We start from the raw sequence: 19,512 nt of genomic DNA, 5'->3' as shown, positions 1-19,512 counted from the left end.
ACGTTTCCATTTACTGTAAGATGGGAAGAGTTATGAATTTTGCAATCATTATGCCCTAGGTGACTCAGGTTAAGCAATCAAAATCTCTCTTTAAAACATAATTATGATTGCCTCCAACATTTCATTCACTTTTTTCCTCCCTGAAAATATTCTTTTGACTGCATTGAGTATTTTTTATATCTGCTGTTAACAAAACTTCTATGACCAATGCTGCAAGAGTGCAAAGTCTTGGTAGCTCTATGGCAGATTTTTATTATATTTTTTTCTCTGCAAAGCTTTAATGAAATTATTAAGCACTTCAAGATATCACAGCAGAAATTCAAGCCAGCAGGAAATGTATAGATTTTTCTCCCCGAGTAAATGTGTAGGGCAAAGAACACGAAACTTTTCAGTATTTGTTGCTGGTACCTAGAACATAAGTTAAAAATGTTCATGACCAGCAGCCAAAAAAATTAAAGCATCTTTGCAGCTCTTTAAATGCAGTAGGCTGCCTGCTCTAAAATTTGATAGATGTTTTAATAAATGGTGTAAAAGAACTACAGACACAAATCAGATGGGGAACTTATGTGTTTGTATTTATATTTATACCTTTGGGTTTTTAATATTTAAAATATTAAGATCCTGAATTTCAAGAGTACCTAATTTTGGCTTCTGACTATGCACCCACAAATACTGGTGGGCACAGGTGTTTGCCCCACAAATCTGCTCCTTTCCCACTGCTGGAGGGGGATCCTTCAAGGCACTTAGTCTGTGGATAAAATCCTGATCCTACTGAAGTCAACTGCAAAATTCCCATTGAAGTCAATGGAACCAGGACACAAAGAGGCCTCCTCTAAGCTCATGGCTCCAAGCATTCTTCCTTCCTCCGCCATTGTCCCAAGAGATGATAAAGTCAGGTGAGTGGATCATGTCCCATTATTACATACCTACGGAGTAAATTAAGGACTTGTGAAGGGCAGGGAGCTAATAGTTCTTGTTGCAGAAACTGACTTTCCACTGAGGACTAGATTCTTATATCCTTACTCATGACAAATTGCATCTTACTCTGTGCATGCTCCCACTGAGTAGTTGTAATTGACTTCAGTGAGGGCTGCTCCTCTGAGTAAGTGCTTACCAGTGGGAGTAAGGGATTTACAGTCTGGCCTGGGTATTTGGAATGGAAGCTTCCTCATCCCTGTCCTGCAAATGGGCCTCCACCCTGACCAGAGGATGAGAGCAGGAGTTCCATCTCTGTGACTCCTTCAGTCCTTGGTCTGTCTTTTCAGGTTGCCCCCAAGAATGCCGTTCGTGGCAATGGCTTTTATGATCTGTGGAGACGGGAGCCAGGTAGACAAAGGGATACCTGAAGCTGAGGCAACATAGCAGGTAGCATCACAGGAGGGAAAGCTAGTGGCCCTATTGTGAGGGTAAGGAAGGAGCCATTTTGTTGGGCTGGAACCCACTTTTTCTCACCCCCAGTTCATTATTTCATTATTCAACATTATTTCAAATCCAAAATAAAATTCAAGAAATAAAGAAAACCTAAATCTAAACACATGAAGCTAAACTTAATAACAAAGAAACCTAAAGCTGAGATATATGAAAAGATAAAGCAAAGATAGCACCAGGGAAACCCACACAACTAAAACTTTGTTCCTAATGTTTGCATTCCCTTCAAACAGGAGTAGGCCTTTCTTTTATTGTCCCTCATGCTTGTCAGTCATTTAATTAACCTTTCAAATGTCTCTTCAGTCCCACTCTGAAAGGGCAAAGTCCTGTGGCCTGTTTTAATATTTAAAATCAAAAACTGATGTTCATCAATGATGCTTCATTTCCTGTAGAGCCATGTGCCTCAGAGCCCTGTTATCTGCAGGACTTGATATGCATGAGTATGCTTCTGTTATATTAATATCCACTTTTTGACAATCCTGTACGCAGTTTAGGCTGATCAGGTTAAAAGGAGATCATCCAGAGTGTGGTGGTGATTCAACATTTTCACAGCAGGAGAACTGAAAAAAAAAACCCAGAGAAATATCCTGCTCTGTTACTAACAGGTTTAGGAATGCTTAGTAGGGCTTGTATGTGCAATTTCCCTAGCACAGACATTTAAAACAGAGTACTCTTCACTTTCCATGCAATTAATTGTCTGCCTGATTTGCTCATATTGTGAAAACGACATATACAGGCACAGAGGATCAGATTTTGAGAAAATGTATTATCATTAAGAAAATAGGCTTAACATTTTTAATTCCTAACGATACACTTTTAAATAATGATTAATGCTCTGAAAAATATTTTTATAGAAACTGATGTTTCTTCCTCAGATTATACCTGAAAATAGTGAATCTGCAGAATTTAACAGTATGAAATGAGATTTTTCAAAGCAATTGAGGGGCTTAGACACACCTTCCATTCAACCCAATAATAGAAATATGTGTCTAAATCCCCCAGGCTCTGTTTCAAATCTCAACAGAATGTTTAAATTTCAAAATGTAAGTTCAGTATAATAGCACTTTAACTGTTTGTTCCTGATGTATAATAAAAATGTCCTCTGTGTGGTTCTTAATTAACTCAGCAAAAAATATGATCATTAGATGTATTACATGACGCTTTGTAAAACTCAAGACCCTATTAAAATGGGGCTTCCACATGAAATTTGGAGATGTGACACTAAACTAATTTGGTGTCACATTTAAAAGTAACAGCAGCTTGGAATTCAGAGTTAATAATAACTGACATCTGGAAAAAATAGCTATTTTTCAAAGATCTTTAAGTGTCCGACGATGTGATTTCCAAATAGGATCAAATTCTTCATTCATTTGTGACTCTCCTATTAATGTCAGTAGAATTTCCACTCTTGGCTAACAAATACAGGAGTAGGGTCCTATAGGAATAACTTCACTTAGGCTAAAATGCAGTCACCTCAGGGAAAGAGGGTTGAAGTCACCAATAACAGCACAGGAACATTACATGACAGTTCAGGAAAGAAAATGTAAACTTTATCCAGTTAAAACTGCAGGGATAACTTTATGTACTCTAGGCAGAATGGACTGGATGCATAAAGGGAGTTAGGCATCTAAACTCTGTTTAGGCATTTAAGTCCCAGTTTTGGCTCCACTGCAATGCACAACCTCCCGCCGCTGCCTAACTCTGCTTAAACTCACTAGGCGCTTGAATTTTCACAGTGAAAATTCAGTAGGCACCTGCGTTTCTGTTAGTGGGCATGAACACTGCTGCTTCCCTCTTGGCATATGGATGCCTTTCTCCCCCTCCTCAGCTCCAGAGCTGTTGACGCCTGCTGAAGCTCTTCCGCGGTGGGTAATGAGTCATTGGAGCTGGGGGACTCAATCCTGGGTCTCCAACATCCTGAGTGTACTCTCACCACCAGGCTATAGAGTCATGCTCATGCTTGTGTGTGTGTTCTCTCTCTCTCTGCCCCAAATGACCCTTTAATTATGTACCTAGTGGAACAGGTTCAGCAAAGAGATCAAGGGAACCCAGTGTCAGAATATTCTGTAGCCCAATGGTCAGAGTACTCATCTAAGAGGTGGCAGATTCCTCTTCAAATCACTCTTCCCCCTCAGCTGGAGGGGAGTTTGAACCAGGGGTTTCCCATGTCACAGGTCTGTACCTTAAACACAGTGCTAAAAGTTTTATGAGTGAGGTGGTTGGAGCTGCCAGTATGCATCTCATATGAAAGACTATACCAACAGTGGCCTCCATTAAGAACTTCACATTTTTGCTTTTTACTTTATCAACGTACCCTGAGACAGTACAGGTTAAAATGAAACCAAAATTATCATTAGAACTGGAACCATAAGATTGACTGTGAGGAAATAGTATCCAGTATCTCCAGTTAATTTTGTCCTCTTCGGTCCTGCTTCACTCTACCGTATCTCAACATACACACACACTTGGTGAACCATGCTGCATTAAAAGTTATCAGGCATTTTCAGACTCTTCCTTCTCCTCTTCTTCCTCTTGAAGGAGGCGAGATTTTTTTTGGAGCTTCTCTGTGGGAGGGAACTCTCCATAGAGTGCGTTATTTTCAACAGAGGATGGCAGGGCTCTACACTAAAGCTGCTGTATCTGCTGTAAAGCTGCTGTATCTGAGAATGGCCGCAGTAGATCTCTCTAGTTATAGCTCTTTTGTTCCAGAGAGAAGCTCAGTTATACAGAATAAACTGGCAATTTGTTCTTCAGCAGTGAAGTGATCACCTGTGGACACATAAGCTATATGTGGAAGTTACATGAGTCAAAAGATTTGGTCTCTTAAAAACGCTTATTTTCAATTTAATTTTAATAATTAGGCCTGATTGGGAAAATCATCCAGGCTATGGTCTTCCTCTCTGTTTTCTTTCTTGTCTCCACTTATGGATTGTTGTTGACTGCCTCCACGGGTATGTGCTTTTTAGCTAAAGAAATTGTGTACTGCAACATTATTGCAATCTCAGATGTTCACAGATACATTTATAGGTGATGGTTATCAAATATAGATCTTACTTGTCTAAATAGCAGTACAATTTTCAAAATGAATTGGCGTGTCCTTTATAGGACTTTATCGTTGATGTGCGTGACAGTTGCTGATGCTGTGATGCCTGAGATACCAACTTCTGCTCTGCATTTTTTTCTTGTCTCAGCAAATGGGACAAATGCCAGCTTCCTGTCTACTTCCAGACCTTTTTTATGCCCCACAACTGATTGCTGTAACAAACACTTAATTGCTCGCTTTCCTAGATGATGTGTTCTTATCCGATACTGTCTGAATTAGGAGGAGTCTTACATAAGGGTCTCCACAAATGCTCACTAAAAATTATTAGTGTGAGATAAGATCTGTTCTTTTCCCTCACCAATGCGGTCCGATGCAAATAATCAAAATCTTAACCCAAATCGTGAACCAGAGAGTTTCAAAGATTGGGAGAGCCATGGGAGACACACGGCAAGTCAGCTATTCAGTAAAGAAACTTTTTTTTATTTAGAGACCAAAACTAACTTTAGCTGACCCACTCTCCCTGCCCTGATACCAATACTTCCGAGTCGGGGACGATGTGTCTCAGCTTTTTAGAAAACCTGTTTTATACAGAAAGTTAATTTTAATAGAAGTGACGGCGTCTGGTCAATTAGGAAATAAAAAATGGGATTTGATCTGAAAAAGAGGACCAGCAACCTGTGTGTAGCACAATAAAACCAAATTTTTTTAAGATACTGTTTCAGTGGTACCTCACAGCCGTCAGGTTAAAAAATAGATGTAGACTGAATGGAGATAAATGTTAGAGAATTTATGGTGATGATGCAATTTATGGTGATGATGCCCAGTCAGTAGAGAGTATTGGTATGCAATCTGTAACCAACTATCACAAATGTTGGGATGTTTATTACCAAATACTCCTTTCATAAGCCTTCTGGGGCTTCCTGGTGGAAGTGGTCACACAAAAGGAAACAAAAAATTAATCTCTCATCTGCTCTGTTATTGGTAGCCTCTCACTGGAAAAGAAAAATAGCCCAACCATGCTTCAAAGAATATGGGAGGCTGTGGTTATGGAAAAATTAACACCAATTACGTACCCAGCAAAATGGACAGATAGATAATTAGATATTTGATTTCTTTTTATTCATTACTCAAAGTACATTCACCTCCAAAATTACCAGCATACCAGTCCAACTTTTTTAATACTACCATTTGATAGACATACCTGGTCTGTTAAATATGTGGATACAGAGATTTCACTCAATTTAATGAAATCACTGGAAACAACACATTTGTTGTAATGATGATCTCTCTGTCACATGGCAACACTCTGTTAAATAGAAAGTTCTATTCATGTATAATGTGTCTTTAAACAAAAGCTAACTGTTGTAATGATTATTTTGTTTCTGATATATACATGGCAAGGATTTGTAATCTTGTTAAAACTTCCTACATAAATAAAAAAATATATATTAGAGTATGTACACTTTAGGGACCAGATTTTCAAAGGTCCCCGGAGGTATTTGGAAATGCAGATCAAGTAATTGTGATCTTAAGCAGCCAGTTGAATATGCCTTTACTGATTTGGGTGCAAAGTTGTATTGCTTTTGATTATGCCACTTTTATTAGGGAAGGTTTGTCCCTAATAAAAGTGGACCAGTATTGAAATAGCTAAGCCACATAATGCTCCCCAAAGCATAAGTCTGAGACCAAACCTAAAAGCTCATTGCCCACACCTGACAAGGACCATGCACCAGCTTGGACTAAGTGGTGCGCAGATATTGTGTGAATTCACGCCCTAGCGAAATGTTCCCTTTTCCCCATAATAAAAGAGATCCACTGATGGGGAAAGATTAAATAGTACATATGTCTGTCTTGGCTAAGGAGCAGCTGAGGGGAGACATGATACCATTTAGATATGTTTGAGTGATCCAAACACTGAGAAAGCTGAATGGAACAGTAAAGGGGAAATAAGCAGGATTAATGGGATGAAACTAAAAAATGAAACATTTAAAATAAAGAGCAGAAAAAACTTTCAGAGAGTCAGATCTTTTGAAATAGTCTCTCAAGTAGAGTGGTGAAAACCCTATTTGTTTGGTACATTTAAGATTAGATTGGACAGAAGTACAAGTATACTAGGGAAAAATCATGCTTTGGCAGGGAGATGGACTAATTGACCTATCAGTTCTATAGCACCTGAATTCACTGATACTATGAAAAAAGTCATTAAAACCCCCTGATTATCTGGCTCTGAAAAGGGGCATTTGTGATGCTGGATTTTAAAAGAGAAGTAAATTCCCCACCAATCACTGAACTCCCTTTAGCTGTCTACTGTAGAGATTGTAGTGTACAGAGAATTAAAGGAAAATGATATGAAGACTGCCAAAATAGCCCTTTGGTTTGTTAATTTGTACGGTCCCCACAACTGTCAGCCAAGAGTAAGACACTGACCGCAGGAATAATATGCATTGAAGCTCTAATATATGTACCCTGCAGCTGCCAGAGTTTCCCATTTAGAACCCATCAATATGCCAGTTTGCTATGTAGTTGGTTTGCTCTTTTAAATGACATTTTATGGTCTCCAAAATATAATTTGTATATTTGTGTAGGGATTCTTGTAGTTATGGTTTTAATGTAATTGAGTGGCTTTAGTGTGTGTGTGTTTGATCCTACAAAGTTTGAGAGAAGAAATAATTCTCTATACACCGTGCTGCTCATATTTCCTAAAGGTCTCACCAGGTTTTCAATTTTTAGCCTTTATAGACCTAACCTGCACAAACAGGCAAAGAAAGAGGAAGATGATAGGAGAATGAAGGATAATAATTGGTTTTTGTGTGAACATATATCCACATTTCTTTTGCAAGGAAAAAGTTAAACTTGTTTTTATGCAGAGATTGGTCTTTGTTGGTAGATGCATACTACAGGTTGTTGAATCTTAGTAAAGATTACTTAATTACAAATATCTAAGGGCTTGTCTTCACTGCAGTGCTAAATCGGTGCCGCTACGATCGATGCAGCTGCATCGATTTAGTGGATCTGGTGAAACTGCGATAAGTTGAGGGGAGAGTGCTCTCCCATTGACTTAATTAATCCACCTCAATAAGAGGTGGAAGCTATGTAGACGGGAGAGTGTCTCCCTTCAACACAGCACGGTGTAGGCACCATGTTAAGTCGATGTAAGTTACGTGGCTCAGGGAGTGGTTTTCTACACCTGTGTGATGTAACGTACATGACTTAAGCAGTAGACAAGGCCTAAGTCTTCCAGTTTCTTTGGTCCATTCTGGGCAGCTGAGAATTTTTCTCTTGTACACAAATCCCCTGATAGCATAAAGCTGCACTGTTGGCTCTATGCCATCCAGTCTCCCATCCCTCAGCTATATGGGTTAATTCTGAACTTGGCTGAAGACATGACAGTGATTGAGTGTATGTGCTGTGGGGCAAGTGGCAAGGACAGTGCCAGATCCATAGGATGGTCTCTAGGGAGCCAATCTATCTAGAATATCTTAAACCAGCCATCAGTTTTTAGTTACTCCAGGAGCCAGTTCAGTTTCTTGTTGGCCCAGTGCAGTAGAATGGTAGCTGCTTTCTGTGTCTTTCACTTACTAATCGTGATGCTATACACTGCACTGCACTTCTCTCCAGTCGTGTGTCTTACAAAGCAGCTTCTGAAGTAGAAGCCAGTGTACAGTGACTGAACTGAGTAGCATGGCTTATGTCCTTTCTTTATTCCTTGCTATGAGTCACCATCTTGATGCTAACACTTTTTATAACTGCAACAAACATCCTAAATGGCAGGCATGGGGATGTCTTGTGCAAACGTCGAATAACTTACCAAAGAAAGTCCATAATTTTGTCTGCCTTTGTAGGAATGGAGACGTGTCCTACTTAATACTGTCCACTGTCCTTTCAGGAAGGGCTAAGGAAACTAACATGTTATCTTTTCTTTTTAAAAAATTAAATACTTAAATACAAGCTATTATTCTCTTTTCATCTCCCTGTGAAATGCCTCAGGGCAAGGTTACAATAATTGTATGTTATGTTACCCAGCTACACAAAGCTCCATTATAATCTGGCTCATTTTTGTAATGTGCATCTCATAGGGAATCTGAGTAGAATGTATGGTAGATTATGGTAGAATGTAAATGTATTAAATGTTTCATTACAAAGGGTTCTGTTATGCTGGCTTTCCGTTTTAAGGAATGCGAGTTCATTTTAAGGATCTTTTCTTAAGTACAGTACTAAAAGCTGCTATGGTTTTGTAATTCTGGTAATTTTAACAGATGGTAAGTGTAAGGTGTTGTGTTTTTTTCTTAATGGAAAGTTAACATTTCTAGGTAACAAAAAGCATTGTATTTGTGGTATAATATTTTGTTCCAATATCCTCCAATATCATTCAATACTCAGTTCTAAAAGACAGGGCCGCCTCTAGGTTTTTTGCCTCCCCAAGTGGAATGCCGCCGAAGCAAAAAAAAAAAAAAAAAACCGGAATGCCTTGAAAAGTGTCTCCCCAAGAACGGGCTTGGTTTGCTGGTGCCTACAGCCGGCCCTGCTAAAAGAGCACGTGGCTACATTTTACTGATCCCACCTGATGCTACTAAGTTTGTTACTCATCCAGGTTTCTACCACTTCAGTTACTCTTCTCTGCTTCTTCCCAGCTGCTAATCGTGCTCAACCTTTGCCTGTATTTGACCTTAAATCTATATCTAACACAGGTACGGTGGGCACGGCTTTTAAACTTAAAACGTCAGCACAAGGAAAGCAGAGTAATGTAGCAGGACCCATGTATAATGTTCCTTTAGAGGAAGAAAATACATTGCTGTTGGAATAAAGTCTTTTTAGAGACCTTGCCCTTTCTAGATAAAAATAAACATGTCACATTGGGAATGAAGATCTTCCAGGGCAGAGACATATCCAAATAAGATTTTTTTTTCTTAGTAGCAAAATCCCCCATCATTAGGAAAAACAAATTTAAAGAATTAGAATAAAGGATTGCTTTAAGTCTCATTGATTTGTTTCTTCAGGCTTTGCAGCTTCAGAGAATGGGTTAGTCCCTGCTTTGTTTCCTGGCTGGAGTTTTTTTTTCCATATAACACACGCACCTCTGTGTGTTTCCATCTTTTAAACTTTGCTCAGCATTGTTTCAGAGCCAGTGGAGGTTAACATAAATCATTCCTCTTCATCCTGGCCAGACTTGGGTTCCCGTCAGTTCATGTTGTGCTAGATGATTCCCTTTTGGCTGATGGTAGGACTACTGAAGGCTTTGCTTTCCCCTGATGCTTTAGTCGCTATCTCAGATGCTAGAACACCTTCAAAGCTGCGAGACACAGTGTTCTCGGATCCATCTCTGATCTGTGTACTTTAACTTGAGAACTGCCTTACAAATATAGCGCCCAAACCTGCAGTCCTCAGCCAGTGCTACCTTTGATTTCCGTGAGAGTTAGTCTCCTCACGCTCTGCTCTTCTGCCTGTTTGTAGGCTCTGGGACAAAACATCAGTAGCACCAAAGCACGCAGTAGCACCAAAGCTCAGTTCATTACCATTCTATTAAAAAGGAGATTATGCGGTTCAATGTAGTTGAAGACCGAGGGAGGCTGGCTTTACAGCAGAAACTGTGTTTTAGCTGGAACAGGAAATTCTATAAATGTGGGATTATTTAGACATTTTAAGTGTAATTAGTATTTTTTTATGCTGCAGGCTGCATAGCGCTGTAACTTGATTCTTTAAAAGGGTGTTTTATGTACCTTAGATTTGCTATACGTGCTTTGACTCTAAAAGGTTTCCAATCATTGCCTGTTCAACTTTGCTGTGGTGCTGTAACTATCCATCCAAAACCCTAAGCATTTCTGTGATTTTGAGGATAATCTTGGATGCTGCACACAGATCCTTATGCAAGTTTTCAGTTTGACAAGCTTGAGTGAGGCTGGATATAGCCCAGACAGGAGATGTTCAGCACCATTTGGATTGCCATTGCACTGTAAACAGCTCTGATATTTATCACTTACATTTTTAGGCTGAGTTAGTTGTGTTCCACACAGCTTCTTTTCCCTGTGGGGTTTGTCTCAATAAAACTTCATGCATAGCAGCGTCTCTATGGACAGGATGCGTCTGTGTTTTCACTTCTGAGCCTGTGGTCAAGCTCTTATGAAGAGGAAAAACTTGAAAACTCCACTTTATACGGAAGAAAGAAAAACAAAAAGGTTTGTTCAGGATAGAGCAGTGAAAACTTGCAACAAAATACAACTCAGTGTACTTTTCATTTTGAAGATGTTAGTCTTTAAACATTTCCATGTTATCACTTGTCCAGCCTTTCAAGGTGTTTGATAAGGCACCTACCTTTGTCTTTGGCGGACAGTGCATCCGTGCAGACTTAATGGTGGAATATCCCTCAGTGTTCATAATTCTTCAGGAGGTGATGCAAACTCCATTTATGGCATTGGGGAGGTGAAACATCTCTACCTGTTTTCATTCTTGCATGTTAACATGATCCTCCATTTCCACAGACTGGGTGAAGAGGAGCCCCTTTGAGGTGCCCTCCATTAGATGTTAGCAGTGTGCTCATGGGGGCAAAGCCAAGTGTAGTGACCATGTTGTGGGAAAGGAGTTGCTCCATGGATAGGGCATTAGGAAGACCAGGGTTCAGTTCCCTGCTCCACCTCAGTTCAGTTCCCTGCTTCCTGTGTGACCTTGGGTTGGTTGGTTAGAATCTGTGGGTACAACGAGAGTGATTCTATGACTGTGATTCTCAGCTCAAGGAGATATACTCATAGCTGTCATCGAGCTTGTGTGCTAAAAATTGAGTGTAGCTGTGGCAGAGAGGGGAGGGGCTGGTCACACCGATTACCTGTTAAGGGTCTTGGATTGGTACACACACACACACACGGGTCTTGGATGGATACACAGGTCTTGCTTTCACTCTACTTTTAGCCTGCTAGCTTGATGGGAGCTACTGTAAGTATGTCTCCTTGAGGTAGAGATCACACCCCCAGCTCAAAGTATAGGCATAGCCCATGTGTATCAGTTATCCATCTCTAAAATGGGGATAATAGTACCACAGGGGTACATACATGGAAAAAATTGTGAGGGGCTCGCATACGATGGTAATAGCAGCCATATAAATATCTAATCTAAATGTAGACACTGCATTGCGGAGAAGGGAATTCTTCTGTGGCCCCAAGTAGGCTGGAGAATGCATGGAGTAGCTGCTAGTGTTATGTAAATATGAGGTGTGACTAGGGTTGCCAATTTTGGTTGGGCGTATTCCTGGAGGTTTCATCACATGACATAGTCTTTAATTAAAGATTAATCTTTAATTCCTGGGGACTCCCAGGAGGGTTGGCAACCCTAGGGATGACTGGAGAAACCACAGGTCCCTCCACACTGGGAGGTGTGATCCAAGGGTCTTTTGATATCCACTGGCAGATGTCATAGGGATCTCCTGAGTTCACCAAAAGGGGCCACGTAAGATCTCTGCTGAAAACATGAATGTCTCTGGTGATCATAATCATTGTGAGATGTATGTGCAGATAATGTGTCAGGAGTTATGTATGTATAGTGAAAATTATGTTCTTAAGTCCTTGCAGTTAAAGGCAGGTCACTCAGAGGTCGCATGCCTTGAGACAGACTTCTCCAGACAGGATGTAGGACACAGTTATCTCCCTGGTTGACCATGGTGTATCTTGCAGTGGAAGACTGCCTGCATATTGAGTCAAAAGTTAATGAATAGATTGCAAGTGATGCAGGGAGAAAACAAAAACAGCAGAGCTTATCCTGCCTGTGAGTAAAGACAATGAACTTTTCGTGATGTACCAGGCATGCTTCAGTCTGGGAAGAAAAGCTTTTGTTGGGCTTGATCTCAGGAGGATCTCAGCTCTCCTGGTTGAACACAATGGGAAAAGAACTTGGGGCAAGCTATCCTGTAGAAGACGGGGAATATCTCATTAATTAAGTTTGGGCTCTGGAAAGCATGTTATGATTTTGTTTTACATGTAACAATTTGTTTCCGATATTCTCTCTTTCTGTTGTTCAAATTTCGGTTCTTTGCTAATAAACTAATTCTTGTTTTTCTATGAATATATCTAAGTGCTGTGTGTTAAGTAGAGTGGGGACCCTGAGCTGAATCTAGCTTGCTGGTGTGTGCTATGCCTTTGGAGGATCTGGGAGTTCTGTGAGTGTTCAGCGGAACAGGTGCTGAGCACTCCACAGTGTTGCTCAGAGGGTTCAGGAGTCGGTGTGGGCTTCTCACAGCCCTATCCGGCGAGAGTGAGGCCTGCAAACACAAGCACTGTTGCTAGAGGCTGGCAGAGTCAGGTTGCTAATCCACAGCTGGCACAGACAAGATTTCCTCATGCTAAGGCAGGCGGTGCCCTGGGACGCATCACAGAATGGCGCTGGGCTGCAGGGAGGGTGCAGCCGGCACTGGGCTTTGCTTGGTGGTGTGTTCCAGTGATGTAATGCTTAAATAGAAATAATGTGCAAGGCTCAAGCCCCCTCCCTGGCATGTGCTATTGCTTCTCCTCCCTCCTTGCATGGGCTGGGTCCTGGTTTCTTTTTCTGACACCCGGCGCTTCCACCCGCGGTGACCTCTGAGCTGGGACACAAGAGGTGCTGTCCCTGGGGATGCTGAACAATGCCGCTAATGGGCAAGGAGTTTAAAACCCAGTACACAAGAAATAACAAAGTACATCAACACAAACCCCTGCAAAAGAATGACACACCCAAATTAACAGTTTAACAAAAGGGCCTTTGTTGGGAGCAGAAACATAGGTACCTGGGGAAGGAAAGAGTTAGGGATAACTATTAGGTTAGGATTAGGGTTAGGGATAACTAGTAGGTACTGAGCATCAACAAATTCCCCACCTCCCAGCATCCGCAACTCTTTCCAGCCCCCAGCTTTCTTCCCGCACCCTCTAGCTTTCTCTTCCACCCCCGTCTGGCACCTTCCCAGGCAGATGGGAGGCTGGAGATGAGTGCTGTAGCACAGCACAGCGAATGGCTTAAGCAAAAAGGGTGCCTCTTACTGTGTGTCCGACCCTGATGGGGCAGGGTTCCCTCCTGGTTTCCTGGCCTGGCGTCCTATGTTGGGTCTCGTCTGGCTCTCTGGGTTGGTTCTCTGCCACTCTGATGCTGGTCTCTCCTGGGCTGGGAGCTGCCTGACCGATATACTGGATCCCACAAAGACCCCCTTTGTGCAAGGGGCCAGGGGGAGTCAACCAGAGACCCCCCTGAGCTGCTCTGCTTCTCACAGCTCCCAAACTCAGAAAACTTCATAAAACTAGTCTCTTTGTCCCCAAGTGAGACTGTCCCTTCTCCCTGAGCAGGTGAGATGGCCTGGCTCATCACTGGCCCAGCAAACAGCTTGTCCAGAGCACCCCATGCGGAAGCCTCCCAGTTGGCCTCAGCAGGAGTTTCTAGTCCATTCTGCCGTCACCTCTGACCCCAAGCTTGCTGGGAAACTGTGTCAAAAGGCTCTGGTAGCCGTTATTGTTACAGTCCATCGTGTACGAACCCCTAGAGGCTCAGCCTTGGTCTACACTACAGCCTTATGTCAGTATAACTATGTTGCTCGGGGTATGGAAAATCCACACCCCTGAATGACGCAGTCATACTGGTCTAACCCCCTGTGCATACAGCTCTTTGTCGATGGAAGGGCTTTTCCCGTCAACATAGCTACCACCTTTCGGGGAGATGGAGTACCTCCGTCAAAAGGAGAAGCTCTCCTGTCAGTGTAGGTAGTGTCTTCACTAAGCCTACAGCAGGGCAGCTGCAGCACTCTGTGTGTAGACAAGCCCTCGGTCCAGAGTTCCAGGAGCCGGCAAATTCCAAGTGCAGGGTACGGATATGCAAGCTCTCTGTGCCTTAATAAGGAGAATAATACAACATAGAGGGTGCTGCTGTGTGCAAGCCTAGGCATTGATCGGTGGATCACTACAAGAGCTGGTCAAAAAATAGCAATTTTTTTGTGTGTGAAAGTTTTTGGGAAAAAAAAGTCCTTTTTCATCAAATAAAATAAAAATGGAATTTGCATGTTCTGACTGGCTCTGACCTTCACTTCAGCTGACTATATGTCTCAAAACTCCTGTATATGATATGAGTAGTAGCTTCAGGTGGCCTAATGAACTGGTCAGGTGAATTTGAGTCCCCGTTTAGTCTCACTTACTCTGGTTTTGTGCAGGGTGGGAGCAGCGGTGAATTTCCCTCACTGTGCATATAGCATTGGATTCGATAAAATCTGTACCACATTTGGAGTATCAAAGCCCTAGATAAATCTTGCACCCAAATCCTTATGGCTTTTTGACAAATGCATCATTATTCATCTTCACTTTTAAGAGTGTCCCTTTCTGTATGAAATTCAGAATAACCAGCTTCTAAGTGAGTTCCAAATGGAGGCTTTCATTTTCTGCTGAGGACATAATGAGTTGCTGTGGTAACAGATGTGTATACAGGAAGCAAATCTCTTTTTTTTATGAATGTAGTATTTTAGCAGTAAATTGCAAAATTATACAAAAAATAAGGAAATATTTTGCAAACAAAACCAGTTCAGTAAAATATTTAAACAATTTTTTAAATTTTATATTTAGGATAGATTTTAACATTTTCTATTATTGATTTCAGTATGATACAAGCTAACGCTGGGTCTGATTCAGAGCCTATTAAAATGAATCAAAAGACTCACCTTTATTCAGTGAGCTTTAGATCAGGCCCATCGTGCTGTGACTTGAATGCCAGAAAGCTTTATCCTGGTGTAAGTCAAATAGTTAATAAATATGAATGCTACAGTCCTTTATATTAGTTCTCAGTTATCTACTGCTTTTGTGCTAAACTCTGTCCGTCTTCCACTTGGACAGAAGCAGGGAGAAAATAAACTGCAGATTGTCTGTTGTCTATAGCAGTTTCACTCAGATTTATATAAACTACACATGAGAGTACAAAGGTCTTATGAAAGAGCTGCAGAGGCAAAATTGCTAACGGTGTTGTATAATAATTCCCGCTTTTGCACCACCTTTTGTTCAGGGGTCTCCAAGCTATTAAACCTCACATAACCCCTGTGAGATAAGTAAATATTATTGCTATTACTTACTCTAATTCATTTTATTGAATTATTTTACCTATTTCACAAAAGGTAAGTGGAGAACCAATGGAAGTTAGGGCCAAAATTTCCCAAATCGCTCACTGATTTTGAGTGTCTCAGTTCTGGAACCCAAACTGAGACATCTTGGGCCTCGTTGCCGGAATGGTTTGAGCACCCACAACTCCAGCTGACATCAGTGGACACCCAATAATTGATGCACTCGAAATCAGAGGGTGCTTTTGAAATTTGGGCCTTAAATGGTTTATCTGGATGCACCTTTCTTTGAAAATCCAGGCTATTGTTTAAACTTATGGGTGAAATTCATCTCCACCTCCTTGTAGAAAAGCCCAGAATAACAGCCTTTGTGTAGGAAACTTCTCAGGTGCTTGGGGTGACAAGTCTTCTACGCTCCAGAGCTTTGACAATAATTGGAGAAGTAACTCTGCAGATGGGGGTGCATTGTGAACACTTTATCTCCATAATTAGAAGCCCACTGGCCATACCTTGAAGCCACCCTCACCACCCCATCACTAGTCTATGAAGTCCTAAGCCATCTGTGTCATTCACAGGAGATGTAGGCTCCCCAATTGTCCCCATTATCAACTTCACACCACGGTGGTTTTCATTGGAGGTCTTTCATGTTCCTTGCATCAGTGAATGAATTTCACTGTCCTAGAATAAAGGATGACATGTATCTATTGGAAATTTCTGAACGATCATAAGGAGGCTTGAATGCTAAACCAAAATAATAAACACAAACCCAACAATGCCATTCTGTGTGTGCCCCTCAGTAATTTGTTTACATTACTGTTTTTATTTGCCAAAACAATGAAAATATTACTGGCCTAGTTTGAGAATGGAAATTAAATTTTAATAGGATATGCAGTATTAATAAAGAAAAAGAGCGCACAAACAAGGGTTCTTCTATGATAATTAAAAATTACAGTGTCATTTCTCAGGCTTGCTTTCTGAATTGCTGAGTGAATTAAACTGCTTGTTTCAGTCCTTACAGCAAAGTCCTTACAGCATTCTCTCATTAAAATTCTACATTGTCAAAATGCGTAAAAATGCATCTACAATGACTAATTTTGTTTAAACCTTGTCTTTACTGTGGGTTTTATCTCATTCCACAACACAGCTCACCTCAAAGAGACTTAATATATATTTGCTGAGCTGGGAGGGCCGAGGAAAGAAGTGACCACTTTTTGCAATCTGTGTTCTTTTCTATTTAGATATTGAGAAGGAGATACTGGTACTGTGGGATACTAAAGCTCTTGTACCATAAAATGATATTATAATGAAAAGTATTACTTTTTATTGCATCTCTATAGTATTAGGGAGAGGTATTTTTCCATAAATGTTCATCTTTAATCTTTATAGATTGCATTTTGTGGGAATAACTGGTCTGTAAAAGACTTGTCTGAAATCTTAGAGGGATAAAAATATAATAGAGTTGGTGCCACAGAGTAGTTTATGGGGAAATATTATGAACTTGTTTAAGAAATATATATATATATATATATATATATATATATAAAATATGCCATGGGAAATAGATATAAAAACTGGGGTTGTCAATTAATTGCAGTTAACTCACGCGATTAACTCAAAAAAATTAATCATGATTAAAAAAATTAATCGCAGTATTAATTGTCCTGTTAAACAATAGAATACCAATTGAAATGTATTAAATATTTTGGATGTTTTTCTACATTTTCAAATATATTAATTTCAGTTACAACACAGAATACAAAGTGAACAGTGCTCACTGCATATTATTTGTATTACAAATATTTGCACTGTAAAATGATAAATAAAAGAAATAGTATTTTTCAATTCACCTCAGACAAGTACTGTTGTGCAATCTCTTTATCGTGAAAGTGCAGCTTACAAATGTAGATTTTTTTTATTACATAACTGCACTCAAAAACAAAACAATGTAAAACTTTAGAGCCTACAAGTCCACTCACTCCTACTTCTTATTCAGCCAATCCCTAAGACAAACAAGTTTGTTTACATTTACAGGAGATAATGCTGCCCGCTTCTTATTTACAATGTCACCTGAAAATGAAAACAGGCTTTCACATGGCACTTTTGTAGCTCGCATTGCAAGGTATTTACATGCCAGATATGCTAAACATTCGTTTACCCCTTCATGCTTTGGCCACCATTCCAGAGGACATGCTTCCATGCTGATGCTGCTCATTAAAAAAATGTGTTAATTACATTTGTGACTGAACTCCTTGGGGGAGAATTCTATGTCTCCTGCTCTGTGTTTTACCCATTTTCTGCCATATATCTCATGTTATAGCAGTCTCGGATGGTGACCCAGAACATGTTGTTCATTTTAAGAAACCTTACACTACAGATCTGACAAAATGCAAAGAAGGTACCAATGTGAGATTTCCAAAGATAACTACAGCACTCAACCCAAGGTTTTAGAATCTGAAGTGACAAGGTATGAAGCATGCTTTCAGAAGTCTTAAAAGAGCAATACTCCGATGCAGAAACTACAGAACCCGAACCATCAAAAAAGAAAATCAACCTTCTGCTGGTGGCATCTGACTCAGATGATGAAAATGAACATACGTTGGTCCGCTCTGTTTTGGACCGTTATCGAGCAAAACCCATCATCAGCATGGACACGTCCTCTGGAATGGTGGTTGAAGCATTAAGGGAATATGAATCTTCAGCGATCTGGCACATAAATATCTTGCAACACCAGCTACAACAGTACCATGTAAACTCCTGTTCTCACTTTCAGGTGAGATTGTAAACAAGAAGCCGGCAGCATTATCTCCTGCACATGTAAACAAACTTGTTTGTCTGAACAATTGGCTGAACAAGAAGTAGGACTGAGTGGACTTGCAGGCTCTAAAGTTTGACATTGTTTTGTTTTTGAATGAAGTTATTTTTTTGTGAATAATTAATTCTACATTAGTAAGTTCAACTTTCATTATAAAGAGATTTTATTACAGTACTTGTATTAAGTGAATTGAAAAATACTATTTATTTTATTTTTACAGTATAAATATTTATAATCAAAAATAAATATAAAGTGAGCACTGTACACTTTGTATTCTGTGTTGAAATTGAAATCAATATATTTGAAAATGTGGAAAACATTCAAAAATATATAAATAAATGGCATTCTATTATTGTTTAACAGCACGATTAATCACATTTTTTAAATCACTTAACAGCCCTAACAGAAACACTTTGCCCCCAATTTTGGGAAGCACTGCTATTTTGGATATCACTGAAGCAGGTACTTAAGTGCTCTGCTGAACAGGGGGCTTTGTGAACGGAAGCCAAAAATGTTGTATTCATTTTTCATGTTCTGCAAGCCATAATCCCAAAATACAAAACTTGGGCCTGATCATGCAACCCATATCCACATGTGCCACTGAGCTTGATGGGAGTATTCATGAAAGTAAGGTCTCTTCACATGAGCAAACACTTCAGATTTGGGCCCTGAACTCTGTTTTCATTAAAATAAATAATCAGAAGTATAATCCAAATATTGTTTTGTGTCTTGTGTTTTTTGCCTTGGCTTTTCCTCGCCATTAGTCTCTCAACTTTTTATGTGATATGCAAATGCAGGCCTCAGTTCAGGAAAGTCAACAACATGATTAAGTCTTCTATTGCCAAATCTTGTCCTAAAGGTGGAAGTTTAAGTAAATGCTTAAACTTAAGCATCTTTTAAAGTGTTGCCGTGAATAGGGTTGCTTCCTGAATCTCAGCCTTATCTATTAATGAAGCTCCCCCCTTTTTGTATATTGCTTTAGTGTATATGGCTTCGCACCAGTTAAGAAGGGTCTGGTCACTGACATTAAGGCTCCATTTACAAATGACGCATAAAGATTAATAAAACTTATAAATATTATAAGTATACCACACACAAGTAATGATGGTTATACGCCAGAGTTATAAGCAGCCTACTGATTTGCTGGGCTTCAGAACAATATAAAAATTGATTAAGGACTCATTAGAACAA

General features: G+C 40.1%; 1 protein-coding gene across 3 annotated transcripts in view; it reads left to right on the top strand.

The window, feature by feature from the left end:
* CDH4 (cadherin 4) overlaps nt 1–19,512 on the top strand; it is a 664,040-nt gene that overhangs the window by 176,685 nt on the left and 467,843 nt on the right. The window lies entirely within an intron of this gene.

Source organism: Lepidochelys kempii, chromosome 13 (assembly GCF_965140285.1).
Source record: "Lepidochelys kempii isolate rLepKem1 chromosome 13, rLepKem1.hap1, whole genome shotgun sequence".
NCBI lineage: Eukaryota > Metazoa > Chordata > Testudines > Cheloniidae > Lepidochelys > Lepidochelys kempii.
Note: the sequence above shows the minus strand (reverse complement) of the source record. Positions and strands in the feature narration are given on the sequence as shown.